The 21634-nt window shown below is 44.9% G+C and overlaps 1 long non-coding RNA gene across 2 annotated transcripts; it reads left to right on the forward strand.

The window, feature by feature from the left end:
* Window positions 1–18281, forward strand: LOC137841297 (uncharacterized). Of its 2 annotated transcripts, none has more exons than XR_011088547.1 (3): window positions 1–301; window positions 16863–17011; window positions 17094–18281. It is a non-coding gene; the product is annotated as an uncharacterized lncRNA (long non-coding RNA). The 2 variants fall into 2 exon arrangements; XR_011088546.1 differs by having other exon boundaries at window positions 17106–18281.
* Window positions 18282–21634: the final 3353 nt, after the last annotated feature.

The following is a 21634-nucleotide window of genomic DNA, read 5'->3' on the forward strand; positions in this document are numbered from 1 at the left end:
TGTGGATCCTACCACCTGCTTCTGTAGCACAGTCTTTCTTTGCCCCAGATTGTAAATTCATTGGAGTAGAGATGCCATGTGTTAGAGCACCGCTGTACTGAGAGGTTTTTCGACTGAAATAGGCTCACCTTCTCCTTTGATGTGGGAGAGATGGCAGCAAGGTTGTGTTACCCACATGAGTAGAAAAGAATTCAAAAAGAGAGAGAAAACAAACTATCCTTCTAAACCTTCTTAATCCTTCTAAAAACAAGTCTCACCCTCTGGGGACAGTTTCATCTGAAGGGCCTGTGTCTCTTTCAAGGTAGGTGATTTTGCATTCTGCAGTTGGGGTGTTTGACAGCATCTCTCATGCTTTTGGTTGACCTTCTGCTCCCAATCATTTTCTGTAGCAGCAAGGCCACCAACCTCTCCAGCTCTGCTCCTTGATGCTAGAGGGAGCTCTGTGAACTGAGTGCTGGATAGTTAATAGGGCTCCTGAGGGCTTCCTTCAGCAATGCGTGGGCCTGTTTAATCAGAGATTTCCTGGGAAATCATTTTGAAGGAGACTGTCACTTCCTATCTGTGTCTGACCATAAAGCAGCAAGGTCTGGGCAGGGTCCCTGGCTGGGCCCACTTGAGGATATGGTTACTGATTGTGTTTTCTGCTTCAAGGTTATTATTTGTGTTCTTTATGCATGTTCTTATGTTCTCATTTATGTTATCATTGCATCTGTGACCTGATCTCCTATTTATTAGATAGCTATTTACACTTTCTAGTAGCATGCATTTAGGTTTTAAGAAGCATCCCTGCCTAAGTTGCAGGCTTCCACTCTTGCATTCATCAGCTGGCTTGCGGCAGGGGAAAGGTACCTGCTAGATATGTACATTGGCTATTTTGCCCATCAATTTGCACTAAATTACAAAGATCCTGAAGCACATCTGGCAGCACTGAGTGCAATCCTGGCAAGACTTGTCCATGAGTAGTAGGAAATGAAAAAGATGCAAACATCTGGTGTGGTTACACATGGAGAAAATCAGAGAGCCTGATGGGTCTCCCACTAAATGGGTGACAGAAAACCAGATTGCTGTGATACAGGAGTGCTGAGTGAGAATTGTTTTAGAAGGGATTATAGCTTGCAACCCCTCTTTTAATGGGCTGCTTTTTCATCCTGACTCTTCCAGAAACTCCTGTGCAGGACGTAGGACTGCTCTGCTTGATAATTATGTGCTTTTTAAAATCTGTACCAAAAATGTAATTGTTTTTAAATAAAAGCCAAAAATGTTCATGGCACAGTGCTTTTACCGTAATTTTAGGAACTGGAACAGGGTGCTCAAGGAGGTGGTGGAGTCATCATCCCTGGGGGTGTTTAAGGAAAGGTTGGATGTGGTGCTCAGGGACATGGTTTAGTGGGTGATGGTGGTGGTAGGGGGGTGTCTGGACCAGATGATCTTGGAGGCCTTCTCCAACCTTAATTATTCTGTGATTCTTTGATTTCTGTGGTTTTTAACTTGTGAGATCAGGACTTCGTCTCTGTCAGGGCAGTGTTCCTCAACAGCTTTGCCTGCTTCCCACCATTTTCCCTATATCTTAGTTTCATTTATCAGGAGTTTTGCATGAATTAAGCAAGCTCAAATATCTCACAGAAGGCCACACATTGCTGATTTATACTGATTTTGGTCTTGTAAAAAGGGGTGAGGTCTTTGTCCAGCAACACATGGGTAGAGTGTTATAGAGAACACATCCACAAGAATACCCCGCAACAACAACAGCTCTGGTGAGAGGACTAATAGAATTAAGGTAACATGATATGTAGCTCTGGGAGACACAGGCAGTGCTATATCCACCTGTAGACACAGACAAGGTCTTCCTACCACATGCATGACGAGGGGCTGTGAGAACGGGAGCTACCAGGGGTCACAGGCAGAATAATTGGCTGCACTGGGCATAGGGAAATCTTGAATCAGGCCCTTGCTGTTCCAAAACCTTGAAATCATTCAACCACAAATCTCCTGATGGTTTTCCGATTATGCGAATGTAAACGACATCCACAAACTCACGCTCATTAATGAACAAGATCTTAAAGAGGGGCCATTCAATGCACAGAGCAATTAACACAGCAGTTGATTAAGGCAGTTTGAGGATAAGTCCTGTGTAGAATTCAATATTGCTGCACTGCTTCATAGAGGTGCTTCTCAGAAGCACGAAATCACAGCAAATGCTTGCTGCTAGCTGCAGACATGCAGGTTTCCCAGAGAGGTAAGCACTGCTCCATCCCCATGACACCCCCTACCTCCAGCACCCGATGGCACTCAGTTGCTGCACTGATTGCAGAGCGCCCAAATACAGGTGTCATGGGTGTACTACAGAGTGCTGTGGCTCTGCCTTACACACCATCTCAGTAGCACTGTCACATCATTGGCAACTCAACAAGGACAAGGATGCCCTGGTCAACATCTGTGGTGACTACATTTCTGGTACAGTACCAGACCTTGCTGAGCAAGGCAGAGACATCAGGTCCACTGGCCTCATTTTTCTCTTCCACAGGGTGAAGTTGGCATTGAGTCTCCTGCCATTTGCTGAGTGCTTTGTGTCCCTCAGAAGCAATGTGCTCTCGCAAGCCCTAAGCACTACTGCTACTACGATTGCTAGGAAGGAGAGGTGACTCATTCTCCTAGGAAAATACTGCTTTCATTCAGAGCCTGGAGCATTTCCCAAAAGTAATTAACTAGGAGAAACTGCTAATTAAAAGACCTCGTGTCTTCAGAAGCGTTTGGCAGAGGTGGGTGCCTTCATGCCAGTTCTGAGGTGCTAAGACTGAGCTCTCAGCTCCATGCAGACCATGGCTGGTGCTGCTGCCTGGTCTGCCCCAGCAAGGTTTCAGCTGCACAGGTGCTGTCTGTCCCCAGCAGTGAGCAATGACAGCAGCTGCAGGGTTTTGTTCTCCCCTGAAGAGAAGAGATCTCTTCAAGAAGTTAACCCTAAGTCTAGGTTTCACAGAGGAGCTGTGGGACTGCTTTGCATTCATCCGGCAGGACCCATTTGGATAGCTGCCTGCGAGGGACTTCAGACTGCTTCTGATGGAGTCAGTTTGGAGGCAATGGCCTTATCAGGAGCTGTGTAACCCCTTGCACAAAGACAGCGAGTCTGAGTGACAAAACTTTATTGTGAGGTGGCATGTGCACTGGTGGTACCTGTATAGACAGAACTCAGAGAACCTCAAAGGTCTCAGCTTCAGGTCTCCTGTAGCTTCTATAATTTTTGTATGTGATGAGGACTACTTTTCTGCAGTAAATTCAGTAGCACTCTGAGGACAGGGTGGATTGGAGACCAACCAACCTGTTTGGGCTGCAGTGGATGCAACAGGGGGGTCTGTGCCACAGGACAGGCTCTGTGCCCTTAGCAGGGAGCATTTTCCAGACAACTGAGAAACCTCATTTGGAAAAGGAGTAGGAGTGCTTTCTGCCTGGCTTCCTGCCCAGAGAGACAGCATGGGACCAGGTGGTTGGGGATAGAGGAGCAAGGGGTTATCTTCTCCAAGACATCTCCCTGGTTCCACAGTGGTGGCTGGGCTGAGCTCCAGATACAGACACAGTGGCACCAAGAGATGTGAATTAGTTACTTCTTTTTGTACTGTTCCAGCAATCTATGTTTGGCATTAATGACTTGCAAATGTGCTCAGGTCGTTAAGGTAATAACTCTTGTCACTGTGGGTTCCAGATAGTGGCAATATCAGAGCATCTTTTACGGACTCAGCAGCCACTACATCAGCACAGTTCCAGCTGTTTTGATCATACTCTTATCATGGCTTGGACGTGAGCACCGTTAGGCAGAGCATAGGCACCTGCAATATCTTTCTCCAGACTATACTATGGATGTGATTATGCATATTGTTAGGTGATGGGCACCTCTTTAATATCTTTATTGATGACTTGAATGAGGGAATTGAGTGCACCCTCAGTAAGTTTGCAGGTGACACCAAATTGGGGGGAAGTGTCGATCTGCCAGAGGGTAGGAAGGCCCTACAGAGTGACCTGGACAGGATGGATTGATGGGCAGAGACCAACGGCATGAGGTTCAACATGGCTCAGTGCTGGGTCCTGCACTTTGGTCACAACAACCCTATGCAACACTAACGGTCTGGGGGCAGAGAAACACTACAGGTTTTTGGGCAGAGTAGCTGGAAAACTGTGCAGAGGAAAAAGATCTGGGGGTGTTGGCTGATGCTCACCTGAACGTGAGCTGGCAGTGTGCCCAGGCCAACAGCATCCAGGCCTCCTCTTCCCTCCCTGCAAGAGAATTAGGGAGAAAGTAGTGGCTATGGGCAAGAAGAGGGTAAAGGACAGCATGATTAGAGGACACTGAATACACTGTACTGGAAGCTGTCAGTGGCCACCATCGTGCAGGTCTGTCACCTGCCAGCACATCCAGATGCTGCTGTAAAAGCCAAATGAGTCAGAAGTGTGTCTGTTCTCCAGCTGCAGCGCCAGCATTAGCAGCCATGTCCCAGTGATGGGAGTCCCCAGCTCAGTACTGCTTATTTGTTATCTGGAAAACATGAGATGCAGCAGCAGTACTGCTGGGCTGCGCTTTGGGATGTGTCTGTGTACCTTTAATGGATGATGTAGGTAATCAGACTTCAGAAGAAATTATTTGGGCCCAAGTCTCCTCTTATTCTCTCTGTGTACCACTGCAGATTTCACTGAGGTGACTCCAATTTACACCCCATCAGAGAAGAAAGAGTTAGCTCCTGCATTTTTAGCTGTAGTAAATTATTTTTAGAAACACAACATTCATCATGAAAGCCTCTCTGTCTCCTCCTGCAAGGAAGGACTGAATAATGAATGAATACAGAGCTGGACTAATATCTACTGCTCAGCCATCCATGAGAGCAGACTGAGCAGACTGCATGTGTGCTGCTAGTGGGCAAACTTGCTTGAGTCTGCATCCTGAGAGCACCAGCACGTCCAGAAGCTCTGCCTGCTCCTTGCAGCTTGGCACAACTACAGCCCCTCTCATTGCTCTGACCCACCTCCATTTGGGCACCCGTCCCTTGACTAATGAGATGCATTTAAGCTTAGGCACAAGCCTTTGGCCTTGGCTTGAGCTGTGTTGTGTGTATGCTTTTTACCTAGCTGATTTGACCTTGGTCCTGCCTCATCACCATGGACTTGTCTAGCAATCTGTGCTATTGACCCTCATTACTGTCACTACATCTGCTCCTCTTGCTTGGGTGATGTGGGACTGCTCTCTTGCTGGTGACATTCCTGTCCCTGCCTGCCCCACTGTCACCCCTGGATCCTGGCTGGCCTGCCCTTGGAAAGCAGCCCCAATTGAGGTGCTCCCTGACAGCCCAGGATTTCTTGTGGGGGCTTTGCCACCACAGCTTGCCATAGCTCAAAGCTGACCTCCAAACCCTGCAGGGCCCTTGGACAGGTCATAGCCCAAGACTGTGGCATCTGCTGTTACCATGATAACCCCTGAACCTGTCAGTAAGGTTTGGGGGTTCACATGTCAGATGTTGCTTTCTAATCAGGAGGGCTACAATTCAGATATTAGATACTTAGTGAAAATAATCTCCCAGGGTAGTAGGTAGATGTTATGTGGATGGATGCCCTGACGAGGCTGCTCAGGAAAAATAAACTCTGTTGATGTACCTCAAGACTTAACAATGTGTTTGTTTTAAGGACTGTAAGCACTTGGTATGGGGACAAAATTTTGAATAGCACATTTACATGCCTTGATTTCTTGTTGCAGCTGGGTTCTGCGTGCTTAGTGCACAGACCTAGCAGAAGTGCTGCCTGTAAAGTTTGGTTATAGCTGGTGATTAGTACTGGCCACACAAGGCCCATGTCTTACTCTCACAGATGTTGCCCTTCAGCCAGGTTGAAGTGCTAAATTCTTCAGGCCCATAACCATTTCAGGTCATGTACTAATGGGCTTGAAATCAGTTATTGTGCAGGAAATGATAAATGACTGTACACTGCAGCTAATGAAGGGGATAGATTATTGGGATATAAATCAATTAAGTGGTTCTGAGGAAGTTGCAAACCACAAGAAAAAAAAACAAAACATGTAGGGAGAGAAAAACATCCGACACATAGGGATGAGCAGGAGCCAACAGGTGCCGTCAGCCATCATGTTATCCCTCAGGGGAAGTGAGCTTAACACCGCTAGTTATGACCCTACTCAATCGGACAGTGGTGGCTGAGGAGGGAACCAGTCTGTGCTCTGCAGTTACCAGGTGGCTACTGGCAGCAGGCTGTCTCTTCCAGGAGTTACCTGTACGATACTAAAGTGACGTGTCCTGCGCTTCCTCACGTGGTCAGGACTGCTTTGGAGTGGTGACTGCTCAAAGGGACTGCTGTTATGTGGGGAAGCCACGTGGCTTCTATGCTTCTCATCTTCTGACTTGTTTTCTAAAGGTTTGCTGATAAAAACCAGCAATGCAGCATTTTCTAAATTCTAACGAGCTGTTTTCTAATAGTTGTCTAATGAACTGTGGCAAGTGACAAAGAAGCCTGTTGTTTGCTTTAATCTCTTAAACTACAGTATATTCTGAAGGCAAAGCATCTCAAGGGAGAAGTGGACTTGAGGCTAAACAGTTGCCCCAAAGAGTGGGGTTCATCCCCTATGCTGTTGGTGATATTTCTGTTGCAGGCCTGGAAGATGCCAGTGCATACATTAGACCATGTTTGTACCTGGGTTCTCCTCATCTCCTCCAGTGGAGCAGCAAGTCCCGCACATGTTTGGGGTTGGCTGGGAGTTTGTCATTCCCACCACCACAGTCTGAAAAGCCCATCAAGCAAAAGAGGGTGGAGATCATGACAATGAGCATTTGAAAGCATTTATTTTTATGCTGGGCAAAAAAAAGTCTCTTTGGTACATTGAGATATTCTTAAGATGCCTCCAGAAGGGATGGTCTGGCTGCCTCTTTGCTGATATTTAAAGAACTCCACCTAATCAGAGTACGTTTTCTCCAAGAGGCAAATTTTATTTTTGTGATCAGGGTATATCCAGTAAAGCTGCAAGAAACAAGGTACTCCGTTTTCATATATTTGTATGGAGAGGCCCAGGAAAGGTGGTTCCACCTACAAAATCCTGCAGGTAAAACTTTAAGAAATGTCTGCATCTTCAGTATTCAGGTGCTGAGCTTCTCACCAGGGTGAGTGCTCAGGTGATAACTCTCTGCTTTTGATCTATTGAATTTTGCACTGACTTTGGTATGGTGATGAGACAGCAATATCCCATAATATATGGCTGTTTCTAGCAAGAACTCTGCTATAATTGTATTTATGAGCAGAATACTTATAGAGGCCTTCAGGGAGCTTCAAGTGTAAAAACATTCCTATAACACCATATAGACAGCCAACAGCCAAGCAATTAATTTCTTGAGTACAAGTGGTGTTTGGGACTCTGTCCTGGTATACAACACCCATTAGTGCTGTGGATTCCCTGCTGAAGGGAATGAGGGAGCTGCCGGCTGGATGCTCACTTTCCTCTGTGCTTTGTATGCCTAAACTGTTTTCTAAACAAAGTTCACTAGAGCTAAATGAGACCACTAAAATTCTGGTATATCTGGGGGCCAAAAAAACAGCTGTTTGTCTGTGGTAACAACTCTCCCACTTGTGATTTGGCCATCCAAATGAAGAGGCATGTGCAGACACCAAAACAGAAAGCAAGAGAGAAGTTTTCTGAGTTTTTCATAATCATGACTTGCTGAATACCCTCACCTCCATGCTTCTTTACTACCTAAACAGAAGCAAATTTGGGCTTGTGGTTTCTCCCTGCATGGTTTTGAAGGTCCCAGTACAACCATCCCCAAAGCTCAGCTGCCCCAGATGATGCCATTACCAGCTAAGTCTGGACACTGCTCCCCATAAGGTGAAATCAAGCCAAAATGAATTCCATTAATAGGAATCTCAGTGCCTGCATTTGTCATTGCTTTGTCTGAAATTAATGTAATAATAGCATATCTCACACAATTCAAGCATCCCATAAAGTAGCATTAATCAGTCTTGTACATATAGTACAATAGCAGAAATTATGTTGTAGTTAAAGTTTTTAAGTAGTATGGTGAGAGGAAAGGAGATTGTTCTCATCATGTTATGAAACAAAACAAAGTTATTCAAATTCGTAAAAGGTTTCAAATTCAAAATTGTCAAAAAAGTTTTCCACTCAACAGACAAACTATCACAGGATATTGCTGAAGCCAGACTTAACAAACATGAAAGGACTTTAACATTTACATAGTTAACTATGATTACAAATAATTTTGGTGGTTACAATATGGATGGTTCCAGTATTATAATGAAAAATATTTTAAGAATTGAGTTTTATACACCAAATACCTTGTAAGGATTTCAAACTCCTTTCTAGGAAGAATCTCCAGTTTTGGTACTTCGAAGCTTTTTCCAGAGCAGTTGTGCAAGGGCAGCTGTAGTTATATTGCTCAGTTTAGGTATTAAAAACAGTCATTGGGACTTTGCTGTGCTCTTCTGGTTTCTCATATACCCCTGACTGTGTTAAAGCAGGCACCACAACAGCTGGTCAAGGAAGGCAGAGAAGTAGGAAGTGCTGTCGTAGGGCTTGGGACTGGGCTGTTCATGCACAGAGAGAGAGAATTAAAGGTTTCTGGCTCCCAGGTAAAAGCTGTACAAGAGATGTTGCTTGGAAAGAGCAGCTCTGCACTGAGAAAATGTCTCTTCAATAATCCCACACTTCTGGGCTTCAGTCGACCACCTGCAGCAGTCAGGAATAATTTTTTCCCCAGAAATCATGTTTTCCTTATTTAGGAGGAGTTTCTTAATCTCCTCTAATACATAAGGATAACTGCAGCTGGAGATGTAATACTTAGTGGAGGGATTCTCTTAAATGAAGCAGCATTATGTTGAAGCTCTTAAAACCCTACTAGAGAGGTGTGTGTGTGTTTGTGTTTATAACTGAGCCTGGCTTGAAATGCGCTGCTAGAAAAGTTGTTATATTTAAACAGAGTATAGTTTGTAAACCCATATTGTGTTTTTGTTGTGTAATAAGGAGAAGACATTAAACATCTTCAGGGATGCTGGGATAATTAGCAAATGAGTCTTGAAGAGAGAACATTTACTGCTGGTGCTCATGCATCCTTTGGATTTCTGATTCCTCTTTTGTGCATGTATTGGTGCAGTTCAGCAGCTCTTGAAAATGTGTCCAGGAAAAAAAGTGTAAAAAGAATTTGTTTGACTTGTTGTATTGGGTTTATGTGGCAAGGTTTTGGTAGCTGGTGTGGCCTCAGTGAGAAGAATCCAGAAGCTGCCGCATGTTACATAAGGGCCACTGGTGAGGCTGCACCTCAAGTACTGCATTCAGTTTTGGGCCCCTCACTATAAGAAGGACATCGAGGCCCTGAAATGTGTCCAGAGAAGCACTGAGAAGCTGGTGAAGGATCTGGAACACAAGTCTTATGAGGAGTGGCTGTGGGAACTGGGGTTGTTTGGTCTGGAGAAGAGGAGGCTCAAGGGAGACCTTATTGTTGTCTACAACTACCTGAAAGGAAATTGTGGGAGCTGGGGATCAGCCTCTTCTTGCAGATAACCAGCAGCAGGACTAGAGGGAATGGCCTCACGGTGAGCTAGGGAAGTTTTAAATTGGAAATTATGAGAAATTTCTTCTCAGAAAGAGTGGTCAGGCATTGGAACAGGTTGTCCAGGGAAGTGGTGACATCACTGTCCCTGGGAGTTTTTAAGGAAAGGTTTGACTTGGTGCTTAGGGACATGGTTTAATGGGTGATATTGGTGGTAGGGTGATGGTTGGACCAAATGAGCATGGAGATCTTTCCCAACCTTAATGCTTCTGTGATTCTCTGACATTCATAGGTGGTCCCTAGCAGATAGTTGTGATTTCCTCATTGTACTTCTCTTGTCTAGAGTGTTGGATCAACAATTGACTTTAAATATCACTTTGTCCAGAGTGAAATGACCGTAATCCACTTTTGAAGCTGATAATTTGGAATATGCTTCTGTCAGTACTATTGTGCTGGGCTGTCAGAAAACACAGAAAATTGCCCGCAACCAACTGACTCATCCATTGAGGATTTCTGCCTAACCAGAAATTGTTGTTGGTGTGTGTTAAAAGCTTATAGTACAGCCCAAATGCTGTGATGTTGCCTACACTGAGGTCTTGGGACACTAGTGCAGGGGACTGTGGGCAGACATTACTTGACCACAATACAGAGGCACATTCTTGTACTGAGAAATGTTCTTCTGTCCTCAAACTCCCAGATGCTCTGTGAGGAAGGTGTTACACATGTGAGCATTCGTGAATATCTACAAGATGCTGCAGAGACTCACCTCATCAGAGAGATCCTACAGGGACTTGCTAGGCTGGGGGCCTTAATGAAGGTAGTCATCCAGCTACTTCTACCTTTTCTGCTCCTCCCTGGGAGACTGCTGGGAAGGTGCAGAGCTGATTGCCACTGGAAACTGCCACTAATTGGACCTTATTAAAAATTTACGTCTGTTTTACAATAAAGCTGGAGTATTTATCTTCCCCCAGCAAACCCATTAATTAACAACACAAATGGGCTATGCTGCCAGGAGAACAGCGAAACTCTGACTGTCAATACAGTGACCTCACTGCAGCCCTTCCCGCCAGCCCTGCAGACAAAACCAGCCACCCATACCACCCTGTACAGGTCTACATGCAGATAAATAGCTTCTGCAGTTTGTTTCTCACTGGGTGAAAGCTGTACAACTTCCTCCAGGAAGAAGCTAGGATGGAGGAAAATGTCCTGGTAAATAATAATTAAAAAAAAAAAAAAAGGTAACTAATTGCCTGATTGAAGCAAGCTGTCCAAGAAACAGAGAGCATTTAAGAGTGAAAGAAAAGCTCCAGGTATCCCTGCATTCTGGGGAATGTGACTACCGTTTGTCTCAATGATCCGTACCGCAGCAATACTGTGCTTTCGTTGCTGCGTGTTGAAGAGCAGATGTTGGTTGGTGATGTTGATGGTATTTTTGCAGAGGTCACTGTCTGTTGGGTTTAAACCACATGACACCAGTATCCTGGCTTGGGAGATACGCGGGTTTTCAAATACAGGCACAAGATTGCAGGATCATAGTGGAAAAAATAGGTCCTGCCTTTGGCTGAAGGCTCCTGCCCAATTGTCTATTTAATTACAGTGAGTTAAAATGGCCAAGAGTGAGTGCAACTGTTGGCCAGACACTTAGTGAGCTGGTTTCACTGGATGTGATTTAGTATTCATCCTTCCTGCATCTTGAAAAGCGTATCAGTTCTTCCTCCATGTAGGACTCAGTGCAGAATCTGCAGAAGCAGTGGGGGCTAAGGCTCTGTCTTCCCAGGTAGCCTGACCAGGGTGGATAGGTGTGCCCATAGGAGCTGGGTTTGGGAGCAGTTTCTCCTTTTGCTGCATCAAGCTGTTAAGTCCTGAAATCTCCAATCCCTATGCCAAAAGTTCAGCATCTGGTAGCAGCAGAATTTCCCTCACAAGTTTTCCTTTCCCAAGGATTCACATCACTCTGTGCAAGCCAACAGCAAAGTCATTGCTTGACTTCCTCCTGGAGCTTATTACTAATAGAGATCTTTAGCACTTGGGCAGAGCAAAGGCACCAAGGAGAGATGTGAGTACTACCTCCCCCTTGGACTCTGCAAGTTAAGCTGAAGCAGAGCATGGATTCTGGGCAGGAGGATTTTGGCATGGGCTTGTCTTTATCCTCCGTCTTATTTGCAAATTTTCATTGCTCTCAAAGCAATGTTCTTCAGCCAAGTGTGAAACTTGTGAAAGTTGTTTCCAGCTTCCATTACCGTGTCTTTTTAGCCCAGGGTGTGAAGGGAGCAAAATTCCTCCAGTTACACTCATGCAGAAGCAGTTGTGGGAGGGATGCTGCAAACCACATTTCCAATTAGGTGCAGCACTGTGGCACCTGTCTGGATGTGACACGATAATGCACCTGCTAAACATTATAAGAAGCTTCAGAGATTCAATGTGACACACGTGAAGCAATAGCTGGAGTTTAGTCAACACTCCATCAGTTAAAAGTCTATATTTCCAATTATCTGTGGACAGTTTGCCTTCAAGGATAATTGGCTTCCTGCAGCTCTCTAGAACAGATATCAGAGAGCTCTTTCTCTTCCACAGAGGAAAATCTGGAATGGTTTATAGCACAATAGTGTGGAGATGTCCATGTCAGAGGGAAGGCAAGATCCGGGAAACAGTAAGGTACCACACTGGTCAGAAGTTTAAGGGGACTAGCCTCCAAAAATCTGAGGGACATTCATTACCACATTCTGCTTATGAACTGCTGGGCTTGGAAGTCTGTGCCGTTATGCAAACCTGTGGCAATGTTCTTGTCCCTCTGAGGAGACTGCCAGGAGATGGACAAAGAAGGGTTTAATCACCAGGGACTGCAATGATCCCCTTGGTACCAGGCAGATTGAAGTGACACCCTGGGACAGTGGCTACCCTGCTTCCCCTTTTGATACTAGACATGGAAGCTGGGAACAGGGAGAGGGGATTTCATGTGAAAATAGGTATTTGAAGAACTGCATTTAACAGGCCTTCTGTGCATATTCCTGTGCAGTCTTCAAGCCACCAGCCAGACAAACACAGCCTGACAGATTCTGCCAGCTGTCCACCAGCTCCAGGATGCGTGTGCTGGCAGTCCTGCATAGTCAGGCTGCACAGTCCATGGAGAAGAACTGATAGAGAAAGCAGGAAATCACAGGTGAGGGAGGACTGCAAAAAACAAAAACAAAAAACAAAAACAAAACAAAACAACAACAACAACAAAAACAAACAAACAAACAAAAACAAAACAAAACAAACAAACAAAAAAACACACCAAATCCACTGAGGAACTGAAGCTTCATGTAAACATAATTATTTGAACAAAAAATTGTGTGTTGTTTTACTTTATTTTACTTCAAAACATTGCTGATGTGCCTCCTGCAAGATGCAATTTCACCACTCTGTGCTCTTGCTCTCCTCTGTTGACAAGGCCTGCTGACTAAAGGGCAGCTTCTGGGAGTCAGTCTGAAACTTCAGTGGCCTCTGTGAGTGCTGGCAGATGTAATCTTGTCTCAAAGTGATGCCCAGATGAGCCCAAAGGAAAAGGAGGGCTGTTGGTAACTCAGGAAAACTTCAGTGCAGCACTTCAGCCCTGTTTCTGAATTAAATCATTTGGGACTCAGTTCCTGGACTTTGTTTTAAAGATGAAAAATCTGCAGCTTGCAAGGGAAGAGTGAGAAGTGCAAGAGGTAGAAGAAGGGGCGCCAGGTTGTACACATCCCAGAGTGCTGGAGCAGATCTGCCTAAGAATGGGTATATCTTTCAAAGAATTACTAACTCAGTTGTGAACCATCTCCATGTACATCCCACCCCTGAGTCATGAGGTTTTGGCCCTGTACAGTGTATATTGGATAGTCGCCTCTGAGGAGCTTCTGGCTGCAGCTCATCTGCAGTCGCTTGGAGAACCAGGGAAGCACACGGTGCCTGAGAGCATGAAGGCAACTGCCTAAATATACCAGTTCTTAGTAATGTGTCCCATAAAGGGGGAAGTGAGGTAATTACCTAAGCCATAGTGAGCAGCATCATACCAAAGAAAACAACAGAGAGAAAGATATATGTGAAGGCTCCTGGCACAAGCCAGCTCCCAGCTAGTTCCTGACCTGCTGGTATGTCTGAGGCACTCGGTACCAGCTGATGGTGGGTTGTGTCAGAGCTTTGTGTTCTCCTTTTGCAGCCTGAGCAGGATCTGCTGCCTCCCTGCCTTTGTCAGCACTGTCCCTTGTTCAGATTTCTGTAGGGCTGCTAGAGAGCAAGCAATTTGCTCCATGCCAGCAGGATGCTAATCACCAGGGACCATGGGCTGCAAGTTCCCAGGAGCAGCTGGAGGGCACCCAAACAACTGTGGGACACCGGCACCTCCCTCTGGGCATGTCCTTACCCACCACCCATCTCTGTTAGGCTGTGGAGCTTTTGGCCTGAATTTTACCCTGTTTGGGTCAGGTGTTTCTGCCTTTCTGCTAAGCAACCAGCTGCATGGTATTGGTGACCTGGCTGCGGAGTGCAGGCAGCCCATGGAGGAGGATCTGTTTGCACATTATTCGCAACTGGTTTTTCTCTTCCATCTGTCTGACTCTGCCATCTGGGATGTTCTTCATTCCTGCAGGATAGCAGCAAGGCTTCTGGGCCTGGCTCTCACTCCAATTCATCAACAGAATAACACAGTCATTGCACAGCAGCTCTCTGATTCAGGCATTTTGGCTTACCGGCATGGTGATACCGCATATTATTGCCCTATAAACCTTTCTGGGTAGAAATGCAATGACTGGATTAACTGTCCCCAGCCTACCTCCCATGTGCTCTGCCTGTAGCAATCCCATCCTCTCCATTCTGGGGAAATTAAAGGCTTTTCTCTGTTGTGTTAGGAGGGCAGTGCTGCTAAATTTAATGTCTCTTCTTTCTCGGAAAAGGGGCTTGTGCAGAAACAGACATTGTTTCCATCCTTGTCCCACTGCTGCAACAGTAGACTAACACATAGCCCAGTTCTACACCAGTGGTATGTCATCAAACTGCTCCTTGTGTATGGCCATGTGTTTAGAAAAACTGGTGGTTCTGTACGAAAACTATAAACTATTCTTGATATGTTACACAGTGCAACACAGCTTGAGAAATGAAAAATCCACCAGTAAAACACATGGGGAAACACTCTGAGGCTAGATTTTTGTTTGGGGCATGAGAGACCCAGTTGAGCTTTCCCTGTCAAATATGGGAAAGCTTTATTTCTGGCACCAGGACAAAGCTGAGAAGGCTCAGTTTGCCTGTGAATTAAGTTTTCTGTGGGCAGGAGTTACTGACATAACTGATAATTACCAAAGCCATGGCTCCTTGTCAAAGAAAACAGGAAGTGTGGTGGAATAAGGCACTTCAGTTCAATATATGGCACTTTTTCAACCATTTCCTTCCATTCCTGTTCTATCAGCTCTAAGGGGGAAGAGCATGCCGTGCTGTCGTGCAGAGTCTGTCCCATACATACGTTCTACTAGGAAAAGAGGCAAAGAAGATAGGTACCATCTCTCCCACCATCCTGTCCTGGGCACCTGACATTTGGAAGTGGTTTACATTTCTTTCTAGAATGATGATGAGATCTGCATGACATAAAATGGAATGGTCGTGAAACCATAGAGGTGAGTCAGTAGGGTACCCCGAGCTCAAACATGCTCTGGGTTGTACTTGCTTTATCAGCGTTACTTCTAATGCCCAAAATTCTTGCACCCTGTATTTAGTGGAGTTGTGCTAACATAACTAGAAGACTGTTTTTTGGAGTATGTAACTGTCTAGGCCTAAAAAGATTTTTTCAGAAGTGAAAATAAAAGACTCAGCCAAATTGCTAATATTTGTACTGACCTACAGATAAAAGCAGCACCATTCCCCAAGTCTAATTATGCTTGGAAAGGGCCAGGTTTTATTCATTTTTCACAAATCTGATGGATATTGACTTAAATGTTTCTACTGGCAGGATACGAAATAAAAACAACTCAGATGCTAATTGCTATTTAGTCAATCAAAATGCTGTGATTTCAGAAAATAGAATTCGGAAATGAACTCAAAGTGCTTCATAATATTTTGGAGTGCTAAAGAGAGCTGGTGGCAAATGTGGAGAAAAATAATCTCAAAGCTCAATGTAGGATGGACTTGAAAACACTGCTACAATACAGAACACTAATGGTGGTCTCTTTCTTCAGTGGTTTGGTAGTGGAAGTGGCTTATTAGACATTTACAGATTAACTGCTGTAATCACCATTGCTATAACATAGTGTCAGCACCTGGGGGCTCTAAGTTCACCCCTGGGAAAAAAAAATACACATATATATACACGTATATGTATTTGACACTTTAGTAAGTAGCACTGCTAACCTCAGATTACCTTTGATTCCTTGTATTGATAGCCTCCAATGCCCAAACACACATAAGCAGATGAAGTCCAATAAAAATACTCTTCAGGGCAAGGATCCATTTGCAATGTATGAAGCATTCCTGTTTAGAGCTGGGCAAACAATTATGATTTTGCATTTCTTGGTCCAATAATTTGGGGTTCAATGGAATATTTTACTAGAACACACTAGGGAATGCTTCATTCGTGCATTTTTATTTTTATTTTATTTTTTTTGTGTGTGTTGTAGTGTTTTTTGTTGTTGTTGTTATTGTTTTGTTTTGGTTTTTCCTTAACAGCTTAAGAATGAAGGGATGGAGCTCTGGGAAAAAGCCTGCTGTGCAGAAAAACAATAAAATTTTAGATCTTGAGGGCATTTTTAAAACTTCATCTTTTGACTGGAGCAATTTGACAGCTTTGTAAACTGTTTACATTGTATATTTTCTGAGGAAAAAATTGTCTTCAGCCAAAGTAACTAACTAATCTCTAGCTATGCTACAGATGGATCTGGTATTGCTAAAGCTGTCTGATTCTTCCATTTTAAGTAGCATGTGCTTTTGTCACACTTTGATAGATTGGGCTGATGTTTCCCATGTCAATTGTCTTCCTCTAGATAAGCGCTTATATATTTGTTCTGGAATTTTCGTGAAAAACAAAAACAAAACAAAGCAACAACAACAAAAAACAGTTCAACAGCTCTCAAAAATGTATCCAGGAAAAAAAATATAAAAATAATTTGTTTGATTAGTTGTATTGGGTTTATGTGGCAAGGTTTTGGTAGCTTGGAGTGGCCTCAGTGAGAAGAATCCAGAAGCTGCCCCAAGGTAGATAAGGGCTGGTTTCAGCCAGCTCCAAAGGGACCCGCCGCTGGCCAGAGCTGAGCCTGGCAATCCCATTTGCACAAAGCATGGCCTGTCCCTTCATTCTTTTTTCATGTAATGTTGTGAGGCCAGCATGTGTCCTCAGGTTGTCCCCGGTCAGCTCTAACCTCACAAAGCTCTTTTTGGTGGAAGCTGATGAGTCTTCTTCTGGCACTGTCCTGGAATAGTGGTGCTGCTGCTTGACTTGATCTGGCCTTGGATGTCATATCAGCCTGGAGCATGTAATGATGGAGGTAAAATCCTGCTGTATATGAACAGATGCTGAACCTCTTTTCTCTTTCCCATTCACTGTTTTAATTGCAGTTGTCCTTCCAGATTCATCTGCCTTCTACAGATGCCTGCTGCTGCAGTGCCTGTGTTATTCCCATGCAATCAAGCGTTGGCATGAACCATCTGGAAGGCTTGGCTGACCTGTCCAGTGTCTAGTTTACAACCCTACTCAGGCATAGCACACCAGGGAACTGCATAAGACAAACTGGTCCTCCTGGGACCTGACCCAGGGCTCTAGCACCCACAAGATTTGCCTGTTCTCATCCTCATTAGTCCCAGAGCAGTGTCAGGGAGATTGCTTTCATGTTATGCAGTTATAAAACAAAGGGAGGGAAGGCAGCTCTATGGGTACTGCTTGAACTCTGACATCAGATCTCAGGCAAGATTTGTGCCCTTGTTTGTTCAAGCAGCAGCTTGCCTCTGGAAGTCAAGAACTGACAGATTGCTTCCATGTGACACTGGCTGCAGGAATTGAGGTATCCTCATGCTCTGAAATGGACAGTTGGATTCTGGAGGACCTTTGGTCCTGACGGTGAAGTGAAGCATGAAGCTGGTCCTGCTGCATCTGCCCAGGCAGGATCTGCTCTCTGCCTCCTCCAGTCGTAGTGAGAGCAAAGTCAGCATCTGTCATGTCCATGTGCATGCCAGTATGGCTGCAGAAACCTCCTGGGAGGCCAGAGGTGGACAGGGAGCCTCTGCTGGGGCAAGGAGAAAGCACAGAGCCTGATGGGCTGCAGAATCCCTTTAGAAGAGAGCAGACTTCACAGAAGTTAGCTCGATGTCAGTCATCAGCCTCCGACTCAAAAGAAACGTTGGAAGGGGAATAAAATCCAGCAGCAGCAACCTCTAATCCTGAAGAGCGAGACTGCAAATGTTGTCAGAGAACCCACTTTCATATGTTTTTAATTCAGAGGGAAATATGGAGAATTTGTGTTAATCTGCATATTCAAGAGAATGAGATGGCCTGAAACACAGTGCTATGTTTCATTAAATATTTGTCTTAATGCAGAATGCAACAAACCATTATAATTGTGTATTCATGGAAAACACTCTCTTTGAAGCCTCCTTCCTACATTACAAAGAGTTTGAATCCTGGATTTAACGACAAAATTCAGCTTGGCCTGAATTACCTACTATGCAGGTGCAGTGGCATCTCCATAGTATAACTTTTCTGTATGTTTATGAGCATAAACACTAAGTGTATAAATCTACTATCAATAAGCAATATGTGAAACCCTGTTCCTGGGACTGTGAAGTATTTCAGCTCCATACAAGTGGAAGATGTGGTCAGTTTATCTTAGACATAAGAATAATGACGGAGTGGTGGCAATTTGAAGTCCTTGTCATTTAGGGAGCTCCAGCAAGGTTTCTCCATCAGCTACCTTAAACCATGGTCTTCTCCAAGTTCTGGAATGATTGACAGGACCATGTGTAGGTTTGTTCCTTATCAGGAATACCAGGGAAAAGTTTATTTAATGCAGAGAAGATGAAACTTTGCCTTATCCATCACTGCTGCTCAGAGCAAAATAAAGGCACCGATTGATTTTGTGTTAGGAAGTAATTAATTGTTGTGCAAAGCCTGGTTTAGAGTTTAAAGGCCACATTACTGCAGCTAGGACCTCTGGCTGTGTCAGCAGCATCTGGCAGCTGAGAAATGTGAAGAGAGGAGCTGAGTTTGCCCTGAGCAGCTAGTCTGTTCACTCCAAAAATAGGCAGAATTCACAAGAAGATGATGGAGGATCATCTTTGCAACAAGAATGGGTCACAGCAAGCCTGGGGGCTTGTCTGTGTCTCTCTGGTTGCCAAACAGACAGGCGCATGTGCTGGCCAGGCATCTCATCACAACCACAGTTCCCATTGATCTGTGTGCTGATCCAACTGCCTGCCCTGGTCTGTACACACCCAAATGATATCTCCACCAAAAAGTAGAGTTACTTTCTAAAAGTAAAGTACAAAGAAAGCTATAAATCACACATGCAGTAGCAGAGCTGGAAATCCACCCCTGCACCCAGCATAGACAGCCCTATGGAAGAGTCAGGCGTTGGATGAGGAAGCTCCTTGTGAGGACTGGAAAGAGATGAGGGCATGAAGAGGGACACAGCTGATTCTCCAGCATGAAGAGCCCTGGGTATATCTGCCAGAAACCAGCCTTTCCCTGCTGCTGAGAAGCAACCGTTCCAGGTGGCTCTTGCTGAAGGACCTGCATTTGTCTGGAGAGTCCATCAAAATGCAGCATGTATACTTTGCTGTGAGAGTACACCGCCTGGCTGGCTATAGGGTATGTGAAAAGGTTGTAGTGTGCTGTAAACACAAAACTACATTTGTTCAGAGGCAACAGGCTCTGTGTTTCATCACTTTCTGTCACTGCAGCTCTGCAGAAAGTTCATTGTAGAACAGATGGATGACCAAGGGAGTGGGGTATTCCCTCTCTGTGCATTAAGTCCTCTTCCCAAGGCTGCAGATGTTCATGAATGTTGGTAAAGCAAGGTGCTCTCCAAGGAAAAGGAGACTACACATTCCCTTTGACTTCATTGCTAATCATTTTGTTCAGCACATCATGCTGCAAGTGCTTCTCAGCCTGATGTGTGCCACCTTGTGAGGACTGAGACCTGTATTTTTTCTGTCTTTTCTGCCACGTGCTGGTTACTCTGTGTGGGCTGGTGCTGTCCCTATCGCAGGCACCTATGGATCAATTGCAGGCATTGGTGGGTGTTTAGGACAGCTCTGTCTCCAAATGCTGCTACTCTCACGGGACAACACAGAACACAACACCTGTGGCTCTGCTGAGAGCAAGCTGGCAGCTTGTGGACTGTTCCAGTTGGAGGACAACCTCTATTTCCTACAAATTATATCCCTCTGGGTGAGTTAAGGTTGATGTTCTAAAATGGGTGCCAAGAATGGAAAGGTCCTGAAGAGAAACAAGTTCTTGAAAGGCTTCCACTGAGCCGTGCTCAGCGGGGAGTTTTGTTTAGTGGAGTCAGCAGAATTCTGCCTTTTGAAACTGGGGCTGAACAGAGCCAATTGCTGCAGGAAAGAAAAAATAAAAAAAGCAAACCAGGAAGATGAGTCACTGTTTCAGGGAAGGCCTTTGATTTAGGGAGCATTCAGTTGGATATGCCCTGCAATGTGACTCAGCAGGGCAGGAAGAATCATACAAAATCCTCAGCAAATCTGGACATCAGCTTCACTGGGTCTTTAGGTTTAGCTAGGAAGGAGAGTGACTCCCAGACTTGACTTAAAAGAGAGAAAACAGTTGTGAAATACCAGGCATGGGGTGCTAATAATTCCAGTGCCTTTATCACTGTGTATTGTTCCCTACTCTTAAATGTCACAGCCACAGACCATTTGTCCCACAAACTGCTACCTCATTCAGTGCATTGCTTGGATGGTGATAAAGGAGCAGTTCTGTAATACTTTGCCTCATTGGGTTGCTTCAGGCCTTCTTTACTGTATATCATAGTCCTGCCCTGCTCAAATTGTCCCTGCAGGGTTTTCTGCAGGGCTGAATGCTAAGTGTTGCAGAAAGTTTTATCCTGTTGTGCATCACTGTCCCAGGGGCACAGCAGCACTCACCAGGCACTCAGGTCCCAAGCTCTCCGTATTTTTGAGATGAGACAGAGAGGATCAAGCTCTTCAGAAGTAATTCTTTCAAAACATTGCATTTCGTTAAGCATGCAAATCACCTTGGCACCAGTGCAGATGCAAGTACGCATTTTTTTCTGCAAATCACAGTATGATGCTGGTAATCCAGAAAATGAGGGGTGTAAGATTTGTGAGCACTTGATAACATCCTGCTTTAAGTCACTTGTTGAGGACGAGATGTGGTCCTCTGGGAGGAACAGGGACAGGCTGTGTTTTTCCAAACCTGCGTTCAACATCACAGTCACAAGAATTTGCAGATTTCTTTATGACACAGCCCAGACTAATTCCCAGGCAAGTCCAGCCTGCTTACTGAATAAGAAAGGTGTTTTGTTTAAAAAATGATGAATAATCATATGATTAAACTCAGCCTCCTAAGAAGTATTTACAAGAGGGCCTAATGATGATTATAGAGGCAATGTCATTTCTAACTACTGATTGGCTTTTCGATCTTATATATTGAACGTGGGATTGTGTGCATGCTTGCACGTGCATGCATATGTGCATAGATGAGCCAGCACATACTTGTCTGCTTCCATGTCCATGTATGAATGTTTCCAGAGTTTTTAAAGACTGGATGAAAACCCCAGGCTTCTCACAGTATTTCCAGGGTGGGCAGAGTTTGAGCATACCATTAGTGAGAGCAGAGTAGAGATCAGAGGACTGCTCATTCAGGAGGGAAGGAGTGTCCCCAGAAGGTCTGGACCGCTGTGGCTCCTCTCACGTCTTGAAAAGCTGAAGGTCCCCCTCTGAACTTCTGCCATGCTCTGACTGTGGCTCTGCTTCCTCTCCAGCACAGCGTAATGGACTGAGGGTGTTTCTCAAGGAGGTGTAGCCTCAGCGAAAGAGCACAGAGAGAGTAAAAGGAAAACACACCTATACATCTCTTTAAAGGATGAAGTGGAGTTGTAGACTCTTATCATGCCTGCCTCTTG

The sequence above is a fragment of the Anas acuta genome, chromosome 17, assembly GCF_963932015.1.
Source record: "Anas acuta chromosome 17, bAnaAcu1.1, whole genome shotgun sequence".
In the NCBI taxonomy this organism is placed as follows: Eukaryota; Metazoa; Chordata; class Aves; order Anseriformes; family Anatidae; genus Anas; species Anas acuta.